The sequence below is a fragment of the Anser brachyrhynchus genome (genome assembly GCF_964034855.1).
Source record: "Anser brachyrhynchus genome assembly, chromosome: 2".
NCBI classification, from domain to species: domain Eukaryota; kingdom Metazoa; phylum Chordata; class Aves; order Anseriformes; family Anatidae; genus Anser; species Anser brachyrhynchus.
In genome coordinates, this window is record NC_137695.1 from 57,628,911 (window position 1) to 57,648,715 (window position 19,805).

The 19,805-nt window shown below is 37.2% G+C and overlaps 1 protein-coding gene across 20 annotated transcripts in view; it reads right to left on the minus strand.

Annotated features, from left to right (window-relative positions):
• The window catches only part of CNTNAP2 (contactin associated protein 2), a 1,160,459-nt gene that overhangs the window by 734,359 nt on the left and 406,295 nt on the right, over nucleotides 1-19,805 (minus strand). Inside the window, exons 5-7 of one of the 20 annotated variants that reach the window (XM_080582587.1) lie at nucleotides 17,607-17,822; nucleotides 16,937-17,066; nucleotides 13,461-13,524 (exon numbers count right to left, since the gene is read on the minus strand). The exons of 11 other annotated variants lie outside the window; for them this stretch is intronic. The gene's annotated coding sequence lies outside the window, so the exon portion shown is untranslated. Of the gene's footprint in view, nucleotides 1-13,460; nucleotides 13,525-14,041; nucleotides 15,101-16,936; nucleotides 17,067-17,606; nucleotides 17,823-19,805 lie in introns of those variants that run through there. 8 more of the 20 variants (XM_080582591.1, XM_080582592.1, XM_080582589.1 and 5 more) reach the window with 8 other exon arrangements.

The following is a 19,805-nucleotide window of genomic DNA, read 5'->3' on the forward strand; positions in this document are numbered from 1 at the left end:
GTCAGGCTACGGCAATAAACTAGAATATTACATTTGTAAACAGGGAATAGAAACTTGTGTAAGAAATGGTCCAGCAATTCGTGCCACTAAGGGGTTTTGAAGGGTTAACATTGAGGCCTGGGTTTAGGCGAGAAGAGAACAAAGGGATTTCTTCGGAGAAAAACTGCTGACTTTGCACGAATGTGCAGTAACTTCTGACAGCCGGCCAAGAGACCACTAGATAAGGAGGAAGAATATGAGCCTCCCTGTCCGAGCGGCCCCCGAGAAACTAACAGAGACTGATAAGCAGGCGCACCTGGGAGGACTTCGGATTCGGGAAACCAATTATAATAACCCTGCCTCTTCTAGAAGTAGTAATGAATATGTATTAGCCTAGGAGCATAAAAACCAGCCGCCTTACGTAACAGGTGTGCGTCCTGGTGGAGCAGAGACTCCCGGCGCACCCAGCGCTGTTTGCTTGCCTCTATTCATTTAATAAATTGTAAACTTTGATTGTAATCCTATTTGGGACTCAGTCATTTATAACACTTGCAATAGTCCCTCACTGCTACTCCATAAGAGTTAAAGGATCCTATTCCAGTCGCTTCAAAGTTAGCTGGAGTTTTGCTGTTGAATTGAACAGAAGCCAAACTGAGAACCTGCAATTGCAGAACATTTTAAATGTGAAGACTTCAAGCATTTTTATAATTGTTAGTACAAGGAAACAGAATGGTATCAGTTGCTACATTTTTCCTTCCACAGAAAGCTGTTGTAGATGAGCACAGAAACCTTACTTTTTTTAAAAAAAATTCTCCATTTGTGTTCTTCATAAGGCTCCTGTAGCATACAGGGAGTAAGTGGGAGCTAACAACCATCTTGTCATCAGAAGACTTGAAAAAAAAATAAAATAAAAAATAATAAAAAAAGGCTATCTGGCAGCTCCTTCCAAGGTCCCAGGAAAGTGCTAGCATTAGAAGTGTCACAGTGGCCTTTAGACCCCTAGGAGCATGTCAAAGGCACCTAGACCGAAAGTGCTAATGTAATGCTTTGAATTACTGGAGCTATTTCATGCCTTGTTCCAATCTGCAGTCTAAAAGATGATCTAAACTGTCTACAATTACTACTTCTGGTTCTCTCAGTTTTGCAACATACCAATCTTACCAGATTTGGAATAAATAAATAGACAGACCCCACACCTTTCACTGTAATCACACTTTTTTGATCTATTTGAAAGCCCTGGAAAAAAAAAAAAAAAAAAGGCAAAACTGACTTAAAAAATTACTGCCCCTTTCTCTTTTATTTAAGGAGTAAGATAAGGTCAACAATTTGAATTCAAGTAAGCCTTAAGAAGACTTCCTAATTATTAACTAATTTCAGAAGTTTTCTAATAAATTTATCCAACATTAGTTAAATCTTGACTTTTACCATTAGCAAAAACTAATTTGAGTTCCACTTCTATTTAAGAATTTATTTTGTTGCTTTTGCAAGAAGTCATAATTTGGTCTTTTCTCCTACACAATATTTAAATTCTTCACACACTTGTAAGAGGAAATCTCGGGTGTTCTTTAAGTTGAAATCTAAGGCATTATATAACACTTTGGTAGTGTTCCAAATTTAAGGTAGTACTGACCGACGTGAAACAGATCAGTCTGTGGGCAACAATTCAGTAAAAGATACCATACAGTCTAGTACATTTTAGGCTGTGTCTCAACAGCAAATTTAAAACCATTGGTGTGGGCAATCACTACTGAACAAAAAACATTGAACATAAGCCATTTTAAGCATTCTGAAAGTATAATTCCCAAAAGGGAAAGAAAAAAAAATAATTTAGTCATTAGATGAAGTGTTTATATTTCAATGAATCTTCTCTAAGATCATTCAACCCTTCCTCTGCCTACACCAATATGCAAATTATTTCTTCCACAAAAGAAATGAAATAGGCATTTTCTAGCCCAGAACTAAGGCTTACCATAAGTGTTGTTAGGAAAAGCAGAAATGCTATCAAAAGCATATATTTTAAGCAAAAAGTACAAGAATATAAACCTGTCATCCTTCTTAATTGAAGGCCTTTCCTTGAGGATTTCATATGTTAGATGGAACTACTTATGCTTGGTAAGTCTCCGTGGATACTTTTCCCGGAAAACTGCTTGTGTTTGAATGTCAGTTAGCTTTATGTACCAGCTTAACAAATATTCCTCAAATTGTAATTTTACACTAAAATTATCTTTTAGATGAGTGGTCAGATTTAAAATATTGACACCATCTAGGACAGGGTTTGAGGTAGCACCTCTTGAGCTACCCTGGGAATAGCACCACTCTCAAGATAAGGTAGAACCACTTTAGGGTTGCCTTAACTCAGTGCCCAGGCAGCGTTCCCCAGGTCCCAGGTTACAGGACACAGCCTGAGCCATACCCATTTCACACCTCAAACCCAAAGTAGGTTACCATGGCTACTTTGTCATTACAACAAATATTAAGGTGAGGAGTTTACAGTCTTCTGAGTCTTTCTAGTGCTGCACTGTCCTTCCATTTCAGATTTTCCTATTGTTTCAACCAAGCTCTATTGCAATGTAAGCCTATTTATTACTTTTGTATATTCTATTATGCTCTGTACCTCTTGAGTAAAAATATAATAGTAATGTCTATAAGGCCCAGATTTAAACTGTAAGTTACTTCTGTATAGAAGTCTTCTTCATAGTGAATACTGTCAGGCGTGTATTCTCAAGAAGAAAAACTCATTTCTCTTTTCTTAAGTACTATTTTATGAATAGCTGATTATTTTCTTTCCCTTGATTCCCTTTCAGTACTTTTCCATAGAAGTTCAACACTCAAAAAAGGAATCCGGTTTCCTTAACTGTGTATCCTCTGGGTATGCTGAGTAGATTAGCTATACATCTTGCTGTATAATCATGTGTAAATTATTTACTTCTTCACCTGAACAAAATATCACAGTTCTAATTTTTCTTATTTTGGAAAATATGCTATTAGCCTTACTTATTATTTAAATACTTTGAATCTTTTCATTGTTGTTTTAGATGCTGTTAGTGATCTTGTACTAACCTACCTGAATTTATTCTACTTTAAAACTGTACTGTTTTCTTACTTCACAGTGAAACTGAGAATCCAGAGTGTCACGAGGCTTTTTATCCTCCAAATGTTGTTTTCATTTAAGTGCTTTTTGTTTGTTTGTTTCAGATTTTGTAATTTACTTTTTTTTTTTTTCTTGGATAAGGGTACTCTTGTTGCTAGTGAAGAGGCAAAAACCTTCATACACACACTTTGTTGTACTGTTATACTGATCATTAAATAAGTGACCCAAGATAAACAGCTACTTCCTATGATCTTTTTCAAGGTTTGTACTTTGAAAAGGTTTTGCATGAATTTTACAAATAACACTTCATCGTTACATTTTCAAAATACTGAATCTTGCAGATAAAGATTTGAATTATTTTAATAATACATTTCAGTACCACATAGAATGGTACAATAGGCAGTGAAAAATAGTTATCTCATCTGAAACTGTGAGAAGGCATTTTAGGAAAGGAACGTATAATTGCTTATGTTAATATCCCAGCCAACATATTTTATTAATATCCAAAACTACTTTCTAGGTGCAAAGATAGCAGCAATTCATAGCTTCCACATTTAGCTTCCTGAACTCTCTCATAAAGCATTTAAATTGTAAATATCTTAAAACAAAAGATTTTTTTTTTTAATATTTTAAGATTCTAAGAAATTAAAAGCAATATTTTCTATCCACTCAGCCAAGAAACGTCTTGTTAAAGAGTTCTGGTGTCTTATTAACATCACTGTGATCTCACATTCTAAGAGATATCTGACAGTTCATTCACAGCACAGAAACAGCCTTTTAACAGCTAAACTAATCTCACCTGGAAAACAGCAAGGCAATAAACTGACGCTCACCAGAGCAAGGAATTTGACATTATTATACAAAATGTTGATAGTAAAATATGACAATGCAATCTGTAAATATATAATAATTTTCTCACTGGAATGTATGGCAAAAATATTTTTTCAACATACAGTGCTCAGATACTTTCAGAAATAACAACCAGATGAAATAATCATAATGAACAGCAGATGAACAATACGATGCTTAGACTTCATTTTTTGATTAATTTTTATTTCCCAGTGATCGTCTTTCCAGCTGACATTCCACCTTGGCTGAACTTGCAAATTCTCTGATATGTACAGATTCATTAGCATAGACTTGGATAATGTACTTTTAACATACAGCTTCCTGATTCTGCTCAAGCTGTAGTTATGGTTCATCCTGTAGAATGTGTTCAAGAGCATTCATAAACTTACACTGTTCCTCGACACACTGCAAAATTTGTAGCAAATTCTTGTAAACGTGACACAAACAACTTTTATAAGATAACTTATGACAGAAAAGTCTTTATCTTCTAATTCTATCCTGTAAGTTTCAGAGCTCTTATATAAGCTCTCGGTTTCTGAGATTGCACCAAAACCTCATTACTAGTACATTACAGCAGCACCTACTAATTCTTACACAAAATCCAAGTACTGACAGTCCTCCTCTCAGGACACTCTTCCAACACTTAATTATGAACACCCATACACACACAAAAAAAATAAAAAATCTGGGACAAGCAAACTTGTGAATGCAGACTATTCTTTTTCATGCACAAACAGTTGAAAAGCTGAGCACTGAGTTCAACAGGAAAAATAGACTTCTGGAGAAAATTAATCTTCAATTCTTTTTCTTCATGGAAAACACCATTCATAGGAAATAGTGATCAGTGGTGCATAGGCTCACCTAGCACTAAGCTTGATGCTGACCTAGGCAACAACATTTGTATAAGCTTTCAGGTAGCAAGGATGCTGTGCACCCAGGTGTCCTGGTTTCAGTTAGGATAGAGTTAATTTTCCTCCTAGTAGCTGGTAGGGTGCTATGTTTTGGATTAGGATGAGAAGAGCGCTGATAACATGCTGATGTTTTAATTGTTAGAGAGTAGTGCTTACACTAAGCCAAGGACTTTTCAGCTTCTCGCTCTGTTCTACCAGCGGGCAGGCTAGGGGTGCAGCAGGAGCTGAGAGGGGACAGACCCAGGACAGCTGTCCCAAACTGGCCAAAGAGGTATTCCATACCATCTGACGTCATGCCAAACAATATATAGGGGTGGCTAGCCGGGGTGGGGAAGGTGGCTACTCGGGGATAGGCTGAGCATCGGTCAGCGGGTGGTGAGCAATTGCATTGTGCATCACTTGTTTCATACACATTACTAGTAGTAGCACTATTATCAATATTATTATTATTTTCCTGTCTTAATAAACTGTCTTTATCTCAACTCACAAGCTTCACCTTCCCATTTCTCTCCCCCATCCTCCCAGAGAAGGAGAGGGGAGGGTGAGCGAACGGCTGTGTGGTGTTTAGCTGCTGACCAGGTTAAACCACAACACCAGGTGATATAATGTCATTCAGTTATAGGCTGACATTTTTACAGAGAACAGAGAATTCAGTTCCCTTCCAAAAGGGGCATGAAAGGTCAGCCAAAGCCTGAAACAGGGCAAAGATCTGTTTTTGTTAGTAGTGGGACCAGGACACAGGTTGAAAATTACAGAGGAGGAAGAGAAAGGAGAGTCCCTTCCTTAGATGGTCAGTTGGTACGCAATATGAATAAGAGTTTTAACATAACAGAGGTTATATGAAGCTGACTCCAAGAGTTCGCTTCATACATGGAGCTGACAATTTTGCAGTTCCAGCCATTCCCCTACTCTCGGATTCTTGGTCTGACAAAGACATTTCTTAAACAGCCTCAGTCAATCAAACCACTTTCTCAAAACTAGCAAAACATCTGGGCTCTCTAGAGAAAATCTTAATATAGTTTTGCTGTGCCTCAAAGGAGCAAAGACCATTAAGCTGGTTGAATCATGACAAATTGTTTGTGAAAATCCTTTGGTACATGACACTGTCCACAAGGAAAAACTTTGAAACCTATTTGAATTATGAAATAAGGTGGATTCCAATACAAATCTCCATAAGGACTTTTTGTTGGTGTTGTTGTTTAAGGAAATCATGATCTACCATTCTGTTATTTAAAATTTAATGTCATTTATTTTCAACAGACATGGAAAACTTGAGTAACCACCCCCCTGCCTGGCACTTGTATATTGTTTTGTTCATATTCTTGAAACAAATGCACATCAAGAGACCACCCCTGTATTGCACAACGTGTTTATTTTCCTTACTATGGTTTGCAAGTCAATTTGCTGAATTTATCACATAAAATAAGTATGTTGCAAAGAATACCCAAGATTTATTGGAAATCTTTCATGAGGCTTTACTCCAGCCAAACCAAAGCCTGGTATTTACTGGTTCTTAGCGACATTTTACCTTATTTATGTAGAATACTTAGGACTGGAAGAAATCTTGTTTCTGTTTTGCACTGTCATACATACTTCATGTTTTAAGGAAAAGGGTGCCTGGTCCAGGCACTTGGTGTACTATTACACTGTTACCTGTCCCTTCATGCTAAAAGAAAGGAGCTAGTTCTATGTAGGAACATTACAGCTGTTGCTCATGGTATTCCCATTGATCAGTCCAGAAAAGGTAAAGTTTCTGAGTTTTAACTTATTTCCTAAGGCTGTATATTGTTCATTTGGGAGGGGAAGGAAAAACCCGCAAAAGATTGGCAGAACCACTGGAATCCTATCATAACCAGAGACTTAATTATTTTATAATTGAAATCCCCAGTCATGAATGGATGACTTCTCATTTTAATCTTCCTTGTTCTTTATAATTTCCTGTCATTCGCCTATAGGCTCTGATGGCTGACAGGTGTGAGCATATAAAAAAAATCTTGTAAAGGGTGTGAATGGGGATTGCTTCCTCAAGAAATCCATTTAAAAGAAATGAGAACACCTGTATCAATAAACCTTCACCACCATGACTTGGTTGCTCACAGTTCAGTTTGTTTCCCAGGGACTGGGTGTCCTGATAAACAGCAAGTTGAACATGAGTCAGCAAGGACCCCTTGCTGCTACAAAGGCTAACAGTATTGCCTGCATTAGGCAAAGTACCACCAGCTAGTCAAGATACATCCACTCTACTCAACACTGGTGAGGCCATGCCTAGAGTACTATATCCAGATCTGGGCTCCCCAGTACCAAAGAAACTTGAACGTATTGGAAAGAATCCAACAGAGGGCCACCAAGATGATGAAGGGACTGAAGTATCTCTCCTATGAGGAGAAGTTGAGGGAATTGGGACTGGTCAGCCTGGAGGACACTCAGGAGAAATCTTATCAACAGGTATAAATACCTAGAGAGGGTGCAAAGAACACAGAACCATGCTCTTTTCAGTGATGCCCTATGACAGGACAAGAAGCAATGGGCACAAACTGGAACACTAGAGGTTCCTTCTGAACATCAGGAAGCAAGCACTTTACTGTGTGGATGACTGAGCAATGGCACAGGTTGCCCAGTAAGGTTGTGGCATCTTCATCCTTGGAGATCTTCAGAAAACATCTGGACACGGTCCTAGGCAACCTGCTCTAGGTGTCCCTGCTTGAGCAGGGGAGTTGGAACAAATGACCTCCAGAGGTTCCTTCCAACCTCAACTGTTCATTGATTTTCTAATTAGCCTCCATGAGAGGTTTATGTAAACTAGGCCAAGATAATTCCAGAGAAGTTTGAGATGAGGAAAGCGTTTGTAATACCTTAAAGGACACCTCATGTTTTTCTTTGTGTTTCTGTAGGACAACTCAGTTATCTTCTTTATCTTCTAGCTAATAGAATATAAATGGTAGAAGATAAACAAAAGCCCATGTTTCAGCTGCTGGAGAGAAATGCTGTCACTACTGAACTAACTGCACTGAGCTTTACAGATACAGTCAAAGTCTCTATGCAAGTAACCACCCCAATGCTATTCACCATCCTAGTTTTAATCGTATCTGTTTTCTCTGCACCTAAATTGAAGTTACTTAAAGTGACAGACAATCTCCATGAAAATACACATTTTTAAAGAACAAATTAGGTATTATCAGACATATACACTTATTTTTTAAACAGAATAAGTGATTAGGCCATAGGAAAAGGGAAAGGAGATAGTTGTGAACTATTAAAACTTACCTGAGAAAGTACTAGTTTAGCTCAATGCAGTCGTGTACTCACCTATTAGAGGTTAATATGAACCTATAACCCCATTTTACTCTTTCATAGTTTAGTCATTAATTGAAAGAGTAGCAAGATTAAATTCCAGTCAATTATACTAACACTGAATAATATATATTCTTGCTACTAGTGATGGGTGGTAAAACATGATTGCATGTGCTTTACAGGATCTAGAGGACTTTACAACACTGCCCTGCCACCCCAACAAGTTGAATACTGTGGACTTGATGGTTGTTGCAGTTGGCACTAGAACACTAAACCAAAAGGTTTTTATTACCAAAATAGGAAAACTCATAAAATGCTAATAAAACCTAAAAATTAATAAAGTAGACAGTTCCAGTGAACCAACCACAAGTGTTGACGCTAGATTAAATTTTGTATTGTCAGAGCCAGGATAAATACATGAAGAGTTTATGGGAGATCTCTCAAGGATCTAGAAATAAGCTAACATGTTTGATGACTTAGCATATTATATTTTTAAAGAGAAAGAGGTTCAAAAGAAGTTGTGTGTTACACTGTCGAGATGATAGAATAGAGATGAGTTTGGGGCTATTACCAGTAGAGGTACTCTGTGCAGCATGCATCAGCTGTTGCCTGTGCTCAAGTCTAAACTACCAAACACTTCCAAAGAAGTTCCTGTGCTCAGGAATAGGCTTTCACATGATAGCCGATTCATATTACTGAAGAATAGGTCAGTATAGCCTCTATTGTTATTCTGGAGGAGAATGGAAATTTCATATCCATAGAAACAGAATGTGAATTTCCATCTGTGTTGAAAAGCAGTCAGGAGCTGCATTAATCCACATTACCAAACAGCATTTTTGGCAGGAGTTGCAGAAAAACTGGCATTAAGGTTACAGATCACATGTTACAGTGAAAACGGTTAAGAAGTAAAGACATATTTAGAAGAAACAGCTACAAAGAGCTGTTACAGAGAGCTGTTAATTAACATCATAACTCCCTCAGTGAAGCTGCAGAACAGCCATCTACATTAAACAGACGAAAAAAACCCATGGCTTTAGATAGGTTTTTCTGGTTACTTACATGCTTATTTGTATTAAACAAACAATTGTTTAGATGAACAGGAAAGTTTTTTTGCCCCATGTTTGTACAAGAGGTAGTCCTATGACTGTAGCTTCTGGGTTCCATTACAATATTATTCATATTAGTGGATTAAGATCATTCAGTTTCCAAGTGAGTGACAGCAATAGAGTATTTTTGACATTAGGCAGGTCAATTTTCCCCATTTCGGTAGAGTATAAGCATGCCTAACTATCAGCAAATGAGATGTTCAGCACTTTGAACTAATCTACCTTCACCATTGCAAAAGGGCGCGGGGGGTGAGGGAAGAGCAGCAGAAAGGAATTTTTTTGTATTACCCAAACACCTCTGATATGCTTAAGTGACATAGGGACGCATTAAATTAAGAGAGGGGGGGGGAAACAGAGGGGGAGACAGAGGGGGAAGCAACCATATAATCATAAACAATCAAAAAACTTCACTGGCTAGTTTTAAGAAAGCTCCCCTGCCATAACCAGGACTCTTCTAAACAGACTGCTGGTTTGAGACACATGTAGACTGGCTCTAGCTAAGAAAAAAAAAAACACATGCTCCCCTGGACTGTTTTTATTTTTAACATCTTTTCTGCCCAGAAGCACTAATGCTGGGGGGTTCCCCACTGGGAGCTGCTGTGCAGATGTAGCGTACCAGGGCATACAGCAGCAGAAAGTACTCATATGCACACCATATATCATTAATGTTGGAAGAAAGCTAGACTTGGAAAGATTATGCCAAGCATTTCAAAAACTTTGAGAGTGAAGTTTACTCTGCTCATTCACTCTGCTCACTATTACAGCAGAGGTATAGCAGTACCTCTCTCCGTATTATCTGGAGAATACTGAGGACTAGGGAATTCCCTCAGGACCTCTCTACCAGGGTCCTGAGGCAATTGGTTGATGTGGTCTCCAAGTAAATCTCCATTGTATTTGAAAAATCATGGCATTCAGGCAAAGTCCCTGGTGACTGGAAAAAGGGAAACATCACTGCCAAAAAAAAAATATAGAAAGGAAGACCTGGGGAACTAGAGGCCAGTGAAGCTCACCTCTGTGCCTGGCAAGATCATGGAATGAATCTTCCTGGAAGCAACATTAGGGCACGTGCAGGACAAGGAGGTGATCCAGGACAGCCAGCACGGCTTCACCAACGGCAAATCAAGCTTGACCAATCTGGTGGCTCACTCTTCTATGATGGAGTGACTGCATCAGTCAACAAGGGAAGACTGACTGATGTCACCTACTTGGACTTCTGTAAGGCTTTCGACACAGTCCCACATGACATCCTAATCTCTAAATTGTTAAGATATGGATCTAAAGCGTGGACCAACCAATGGACAAGGAACTGGTTTGAGTGCTGCACCCAGAGAGTAGTGGTCAATGGCTCTATGTTCAAATGGAGGCCAGTGATGAGTGGTGTCCCTCAGGGGCCTGTCCTGAGACCAGTACTGTTTAATATCTTTAACAGTGACATAGACAGCAGCATCAAGTGCACCCTCAGCAAGTGTGCAGATGACACCAAGATGTATAGTGTAGTTGATACCAAAGATGGAAGAGATGCCATTCAAAGGGATCTGGAGAGGCTGGAGAAGTGGGTCCACATGAACCTAATAAGGTTCAACAAGTCAAAGTGCAAGGTGTTGCACATGGATCGGGGCAATCCCAGAGATGAGTACAGACTGGGAAAAGAACTCATTGAGAGCAGCCCTGCAGAGAAAGACTTGGGGGTTTTGGTGAACAAAAGGCTTGACATGAACCAGCAGTGCATGCTTGCAGCCCAGAAGGCCAACTGCATCCAGTGCTGCATCAACAGAGGAGTGGCCAGCAGGTGGAGAGAGGTGTTTGTCCCCCTCTGCTCTGCCCTTGTGAGGCCTCACCTGGAGTGATTACAAAAAGTGATGCGTAGAAATTAGCTCTTAGCATCTGCGAGTTACATAACCTCAATTTACTTAGATGACAACACAGTCTTAGGAAAAAAGATAGGATGACTAATATGAAATGGAATAACATGCAAATAAAAATGTTGTATGTGGGCACAAATTGACTTTATCATTATGGGAAAAAAAAGTAAATGGAGGATTAGCCATTTAGCCATTTTAGCTACTTGCTAAAGTGATAGCAATTATGAAATCTAATTTGACAGATCAAGATAAAGTAAAAATTGTTACATGATTTCACAGAGCTATCATTCTATAAATTAGGATAGAACCAAATGGAGGTCTTCGACAATTACTTTATTCCTAATAAATATGAAATGGACCATCAGGAAGTTTTGAAGGCTAAATGAATAGATGCTTCCCAATCACTAGCCCCCAAATAAAATAGATATTTTATGCAAATGGGTTAATACAGATTATTACAAAAGAGAAATGCTCTATTTCTAAAACACCTGGTCAGTTCATGTTAAATTGTATGTATAATGATAAGCTTGGTAAGGCGTGCCTCCAAAATAAACAATCCCTGCACTGTTTCCCCCTCCCCTCCAAAAAAAAAAACAGTTCTTTGTGGGACAGCTATATTTAAAACTTAAAACAAACAAAACTCTACTCAGCATTTACAATATCCAGTATTGTTTTAGTTGTAGCAAACAGGTAAAGGTTGGATGATGAACTGCTTAGCAGATCAAAGAGTCATGATCAGGGAAAGCGACAAAAACATTTCCCTGCACTGTGGCAGTACGTCCAAGAACTACTGTCAACTGACCTAAGTTTTTCCATTGCTCTCTGAGTAAGTGGGAAATGTTAGTGATTCATAATGTAATAATGTAAGGTCAAAGCGGTCCTCAGCAGAAAATCATCTGAAATTGCTTGTTTTTTTCTTGTGTGACCTGAAAACCTTTAGTAATTTGTGCTTTGTTTGAAAGCAAGTTCATCCATGTAAACCAACATTTTCTTAAACACCAATATGAAAAGAAGTTTAATGATATCATGAGATATCTTTACTTTACTCTTTTGTTTTCTGCCAGGTACACATAAGACTTTTTGGGCTATTGATCCTTTTTCCTAGGTATTAATAATGAGCACCTCCAAGCAAGAGCTTGGTGTTCTGATGAATAATAAAAAGATACTTTCACCACTCAGTACCAGTTTTTGGTGGAACCTTTTTAAGGACTCCTTAAGATCTCTCAAATAAATAGGGTTAACGTGCAACTTGTTTTCTGATGGAGTCCAATAACCTCAAATTGTGCAGCAGTTTATGATCTGTCCCTTCTAACCTACATTGCACTAATTCATTAAGTCTGTCAGCAGTAGTACATAAACAGACAGTTTCTTGCTGTATTTTTTTTCCTTTTGTTGTATTCTTTTGTTGGGAAGCATTGTCTAGATGCTGGCATGACCCTTCTGGAGTATTTGGTTTGGCATAAACTTTGCCTGTTTTGGTTAATGAGGTTTGTCCAGTATGAAAGAGCACAGAAGTTACTATAGAGAGCATAACACCTGCTAAAGCAGTAAGTCCCATAAGGCTGCATCTTTACTATTAGTGAAAGAGAAATCTTCATATTTAGAAGATAAATAGATTTTTTTCCTCTTTAACAACCTGTACTGAATGGTTTCTCTCATTTTCAGGTCCAAAACATCTCCCATAGATCAAATTCACTCATTGATTATTACTAATAACATTTCCCAGCGTAGCCTGTCCCTTTAGCTGCTGATTTGTAACACATATGGAAAACTCATAAAAAGCCTTAACAAAACCATCATTTAAAGAAGACGACATCTTGTCCTTGTAAGTCACCGTTACCAGTGTACAGTTTCTAAATGATAAATCCCACTAGCTACTGTTCAAGTAGGAACAGCAACATGGCTACTTGAAGACCCAACCTGTAATTACAAGGTAGAGTTTACTCGGGATTAAAATGTTGATTTATGGTCTGTTCCTGTATGAGCAGTCTTAGGCAGAACTTTTCAGTAATCGTTCCAGGCTCACGCTTCTATTTAAGCTATTACAATTCTTAGGAATATTACAATTTCTTATCAATATTAGACTTTCAATGCAATATCACTTTACACTCAAACTTCTGGCCCTACAGGCCAAGAATGGCTCCTTCCCGATTAGCATTGGAGGATCAAGTAATCTTTGCTCTGATTAAAGGGTTATTTTGGAAGCTTCATAAGGTTTCTGTGAATACAGCATAAGAAATTTCTCCTTAATGTTTCCCAATTTATTTCCAAAGATTATTCTACTTCTGGAATGGTTTTAACAAATGTCTCATATTGAATAAAGATTGTTAGCATTTTAATCACCTTATCTGAACAGACTTGTTTCTTTTACCAAGTGGGTAGTCTAGTAAATTTCTTCCAGAATAGACACTGAATCCATCATTCTTCTATAATACCTGCAATTTATGTAGGACAATCAAGACTAAATTATTACATAAAGGTCACAGCGCTTAGTGATTAAGAGACAGAAGAGATTTCATATAATGCAGCAAAACACAAGGCTCATCTAAGGAATATAAACCAAATCTAGATCAAACTAGTTCCTGTTTTTCCATAAGCTTTATGTGCAGTGCAGATACACAGTACGGAAAAGGTTTCTTGTCTAGAGACAAAGTTTAAGTTAGATAGTTATCACTATCACATTTCATTATAAGCCATCTGAGTTGAAAAATTCAAACTATTTCAGGTAATACAGACTTTTCAGTTTAAGAGAGCTACTTTTGAGATTAATATAAGCTATGCTTCAAAATGCATTTTCAGTTACATGACTGAATTCCAAAACTGGGAGTTACAAACAGGGAATTAATCAGGCCAGTTTGAGGCTTTAAAGAAACAGCTTAACAACTTTAGAGGTTATAAACCCTAAATTTGCAAGGCCAATATAAACATTTAATTCTTCAGAATTCTATTTACCTTCTGTAATACCTTATTTCCTTTCTCCAGATCTCTTCCTGTTTTCTCCAGTCTGCTAGTCTAACACCGTAAGCATCCTATGAGCTTCTACTTCTAAAGCCACAGGAGGTTTATTATTCTCAGTTTCCTGAAAAGTTTGACTTAATGCTTATTACTGATTAAATATCAATAATACAATGCCTTATACAGAGCATCATACATGCAGCAAGCTTCACTGTACTCGTTTCCCCCTTTCCCATAGCTTCAGTTAAGGTTAATTTCATGAATATTACATCTTATACTATATTTCTAGAAGTCATTTTTCATGCCAATTGTTCTGTTGGTGAAATTGGATTTGTGAGTAGGACCATTTGATGCATTCTGGCAATGATCTTAGACTTTTTATGGAGTAATGAACTGTCTAAAAGACAAGCCAAACAAGTCCCCCATACTAAGCTTTCTCAGATTGAGATGACTAAGGAGCAGCACTTCCACAAGCTAGTTTTAGAAAGCAGGGAGTGAATGTGCTTTCACATTAGTAGCACCTAAATAACCAAAAAGGAAATTGGGATAAGGAGGCTAATTAATAGATTACACATATAGAAGTATTTTCCCCTACAGTGCTAATTCTAATTTGTTAAACAGAGATGGACTTAGATTTAGCAGTCCAGCTATAGAACTTGATGAGGAGAATGGCAATAGTGACATTCAGCAGTGTACAGATCAGATTCCAATGGTGACTCCAGAGATCAGGTAACTTCGGAGACAAGTAAAATTACAGGATGTTTGATATGCTTAACTTCATTACCAGTGATTAAAATATGAAACCCTGCTCTTAACATAAGAATTTTTGTTATTGCTGTACTTGCTTGGTTTTCTTTTCCTGAAGACTTGAATTTCAATGCATCAACAGCTGTTTGATTTGTAGCTAAATTGTCTTCAGTTAAGTATATAGACTTGTGCACTGGTGCTTCTACTCCCATATTGCTTTCCTACAGCTTCAGATATTGGTGGTGTTTCTGCTGCTGAGGAGTTAGTTTGTGGCTTTAAGTCATCTTGTCCTCAGAAAATTAACCTCTCCTAACAAGATAATCAAAGCAGCATTTTTATGAAAATTGTTTGGTGATATAGTAGCATAGAGGTAGCATTCTGTGCAGGCTAAAATTGTCTTAAACAGCTTGAGCTACAGTGTTCATCATTCAGAAGGAGTATGCACAGAATAGTAGTGTATACGTAAATACAGTGGTATATAAACCAAGAATGATGGCTCACAGTTACAACAATGATATTACTTAAAATGACTACTAAAGACAAGATTATATCAGCTCTCATGGTCCAGTAACTTCAAGATACAAAAGGCAGATATGGTATTTGTGACTAGCGGGGAGAAAAAAATTAACAAGGCAGGCTTACATGTTTAGTTAACAAGTCTCTTAAACTCCAGTTTTGGGTTACTCATGACTTTCAAATCTTTAATGTATTGAGACTGGTTATTGACTCAATTTTCCTTAACTTCCAACATTTCAGCTAAAATGAGTGACTATAACACTGAGATCAAAAGTATTTTTGCTAAGTACCACATCAGAAAATTCTATTTCCAAGGTATAATTAAAAGCTCCTAAAATACTTATAAAGTTTTTTTCTCTTTTTTGCCTTTTTTTTGTTGGTGTTTGTGTTTTTTCATTTGTTTTTGCTTTTTTTTTTTTTAAGTTGCAAATAGATGAAGCCTGACAACATATAGTACTTTTGGCTTCAGCATTCAACAAGAGACAATACTAACACCAGGAAAAAAAAAATCTCTTCAGTACTAATAGCTTTATGTCGTCTACCCACCTCAAATATTAACATAGTTAAGAGAACCATCACATCTCTTTGATTCTGCCACTGATGCTAAAAGTGGTATTTACTTTCTCTCTGCCACACACACAGGATTTTAGATCAAGATTTTGCCATACTGAAGAATACTTCACAATGTACCAAGTTCAGCATATTAATGCCATTGTTTTCCGAAAGAATATTCTACAATTAAGTTTATAGAAAGAGCAGAGGCAGGTATCACATCAGATCACCTATACTTACTATATTCCATCTTCAACCCTTACATGCTTCAAGGACTAAGACTCATTATGACTTGGTGCTGTTTATCTTAACCTCTAAAACCACACCTTAGAACAAAGATCTAGTGGTTTTATGAAATGAGTGTCAGTGAGTGTCCCCACAAAACAAAGTTTCAACTTCTCTACTTAAGTGTATCCTATGCCAATTTAATGCTGGAAGAATGGAGATAAAAAAAGCAGAAATGCTCTCCTGTGTTCAGGCTAGAAATACCAAAACACAAGGATAAGGATAAAGTGTCCTACAATTTCTGATCCTGCTTTCATTGTATACTTCTGTGCAAAAGGCGAGTAGAAAGACTTCTGTATAGTCAGAAAAAATAATCTGAGTGCTTGAGGGAAAAAACAACAACAGAAAAGGAACACAAGAGGGTTCTGTCCATCTTCAACACAAAGAGAAAAACAAATACTGAGAAAAATCAACAAAATCCACCACAAGAAAAGAAAACAACATTAACAGCAAACTGAATCTATTATTCAGGTATGTTACATCCAATGTAATTTGTTTTGATAATAGCAGGAAAGTGGAATCAAACTAGGGGAAACAACAAGGACCTATTTCATTGATAGGAAACAGAGGCTGTAGCGTACACAAGAACAGCGAACTTCAAGGAGAGAGTGTTTCTGCTGTTGTGGAAAGAGCACTGTGAAAGTAGAATGAGTGGTAGCAATCTTGAAGACACTTAGGGAAGGATGAAACAAAGTTAAAATATAGCTAGAGGAAGAAAAGAGTGCCATCACGCAGGTGCATTGTTCTGAAAAAAGCTGTGAATATTGTTTACATCTGACAGTTTTACCTTACCTTTGTATGTCAGGCAGATGGTTGAACATTTAAAACCAGAAAATCATGCTTTCCTCTTAGGCAATTCTCCACAAATAGCATTCGACTTATGCTCATTGATGTTCTGCTGGATCTGAAACTTTCAGTGGATCTATGGTAACACATACAGTGTTCCTACAGTGCTGTACTTTAAAGTAGTAATGCAAGTAGTGGAAAGTACAGCTTTGTATAACCTTTATCAATAGGCTAACTGAATTTCACCAATTGTTTTCAATGCCATCGTATGTTTTTGTCAGTTACTAATAGGATAGAAATTTGATGTTCCTGTAACTTACGTACCTCCACAGCTTCCCCCCCCCCGCCATGTACAGTACATGTTACTGTTTCAGTAAAGCTATTTTATAGAATTTGAAATCATCAGAAACAGAACTTGTGAGCTCTAACTAGCATATTAATGCCTACATCTGTTATCCAGAAATTAATACAGCAGTTTAAATTTTATTAAAGAAATCTTTCAGTCTTTAAAGTGAACTGTGACAGAAAAATATCCTTAAATATTTTAAAATCAAAGCACTTCTGTTTTTTTTTACAGCTCTAGTATCGATGAAGTGGTTAGTTCTGTAGTTATTTGTATAAATAACTTTCCTCTCTAGACAGCATAGCTAGGGATTTATAACAAATGTTAACTCACCAGTTTTAATACTGATACTTAGCATCTTTTGATAATGTGAGTTATGTTTTCACATCCGCTTTGATCCAAATATGTTCCTCAGACATATCAGGCACTCTAGAGATGAGGGAAGTATTGTATGCAAGAGCTAGTAAGCCATGAGTTCAGTTTTTGTTTATTTTCTTAGATGGTGGGAATGTTGTCGTCTGTTTTCTTTTTTAATTGTCTTCAAGATCTCTAAAGATAAACAAAAGTGACCTTTAAATTGCAAGTCTAACTACAAAATGAATAGGACTCTAGCATTCCTAGCAGCAATCTATATGGGACAAGTCACAATAAAAAAAGTCCTAAAAAGCCGCAAAGAGGAACTTTATTTTTTTAAATTATCATATCATGTCTAAGTAAATCAGTTATTATGGAGCTCTTGGTGTGCTTACAGTTCAAAGAAAGCATATCCTGAAGTGCCAGAATCTCTTTAGACTGGAGCTACCACCACCTAAAAGAGTTTATTCTGGCCCATTCATTCACAGAATGAATAGCTAACATTTGGGTCTACATAGCTGGAGGTAGCAGTATTTAATAGTTTCTTTTCTGTCTTAGATGGAAAATGATAGAATGACATTGAAAACAGTTCAAACTAATATTTGTCAGCAACTTCATGTGTAACAACAGAAGCTGTAATAGAAGCATGCCACTAGTCACACACTCGACTGAAACTTGGGGAAAGATTGAATCAGTAGGTTGTCTATTGAGATACAAATGACAAGAGTTCAGTTTTGACTGTATCTTTTTTTTTTTTTTAAACCTGTCAAGCATGCCAAAAAGCTCTTACATAGTTCAGCTTGAAGACTGTCATTAGCATCTGCTCTCATAAATCAGGATCTTTTTCTTTCCTGGCTTAGTTCCATTGATGAAATACTTGAGGTTAACAGGGTTCTCTCTCTGACCTCTCCCTCCCCCTTGCCCCCACCCCAGTCCAGACTCAACGCCTCCCACTCCCTAAGATAGCAATTATCTTCCGGGTTTTGGTAAACTGGATATAGTAAATGTTAGCCATTTGAAATCTGCAGAATTCTCATGGTCATCTCGTCTAAGATGATACAATGTTGATGTGTTCCCCCCCCCCCCAAACAGAGTGAAGACACAGGTCCAACTCTCTATTTCATAGTGAACTATTATATTAATCTAGTTCCTCACCTTTGCTTTAATACTTTATCCCATGTTTTATGTGCCTTAAAAAAAAAAACAAAACTGAGTGTAACATGATCTTAATCTCTTAAAAACCTTAACTCTGTTACAGTTGCTCCCAAATGCATTTGAACTCATTTTCACTATGGAAACTTGACAGTGCCATGTCAGCAGCTTTGCCTGATTTCTTGTAGTACTGGGATTTAACTGATTTATGAATATAAGCTCTTTATGGTTTAGAAAATGCTGCTTTACAGCAGCACATCCTAAGTATGTTTGTCCAACAGTGCTCTCCCTCTTCTCCCTTGCTTCTCTGGCTCTTTTGTAAGTTTTGTGAACTTCTATCATGAATTAAGGAGGCTGATTTGACAAGAACAGGAAGAGTACGTATACAATCAACTGTGCTCAGTGTCTAGTAAATCTATGAGATGGACCAATAAAGCAGAAGCTTTTTTTTTTGGTGGTGGTGATTTGAAAAAAAAAAAACACACAATCCAACCACCTTCAGCTGGCTTCAACTTTTTTCTTCACTCACTATTCAAACACTGCAGCACAGCACAGGGAATAGTCAACCATCAGAAAGTTATCTCATTTCCTCAAAGATTTCAAAAGATTGAAATAGCTGAGGTCAAATAAGGAATGAGCTACAGAGTATTATTCCTCCACTTCCTCTCCCCAGTAACTTTCAGTACTTGCAAATTCAAAAGGACTATGTCCTGCAAATCATTCATTGAAATCAGTTTTCTGGAAGCAACTGACTGGATTTGTCCAGAATCTTTTATGTTATCTGTTTTTTTGAAGCATACCCTTTCCTAAAATTACTTACTTTTTTTTTTTTGAAGTTGCTTTCTCCTGTAATCTACTTAGTTCATATATAAAAATAAGCAACTTAATTGCAAAATAAGTAATAACAGAGGATCATAGCAATTCACTGTATAAGCTTTCTTTTAGCATTTTCAAAGAATAGATCTGATATTAAGAAACCTACTAATACCTATTAGTTTGTTTTATTATGAGTGTTGAATGCTGACT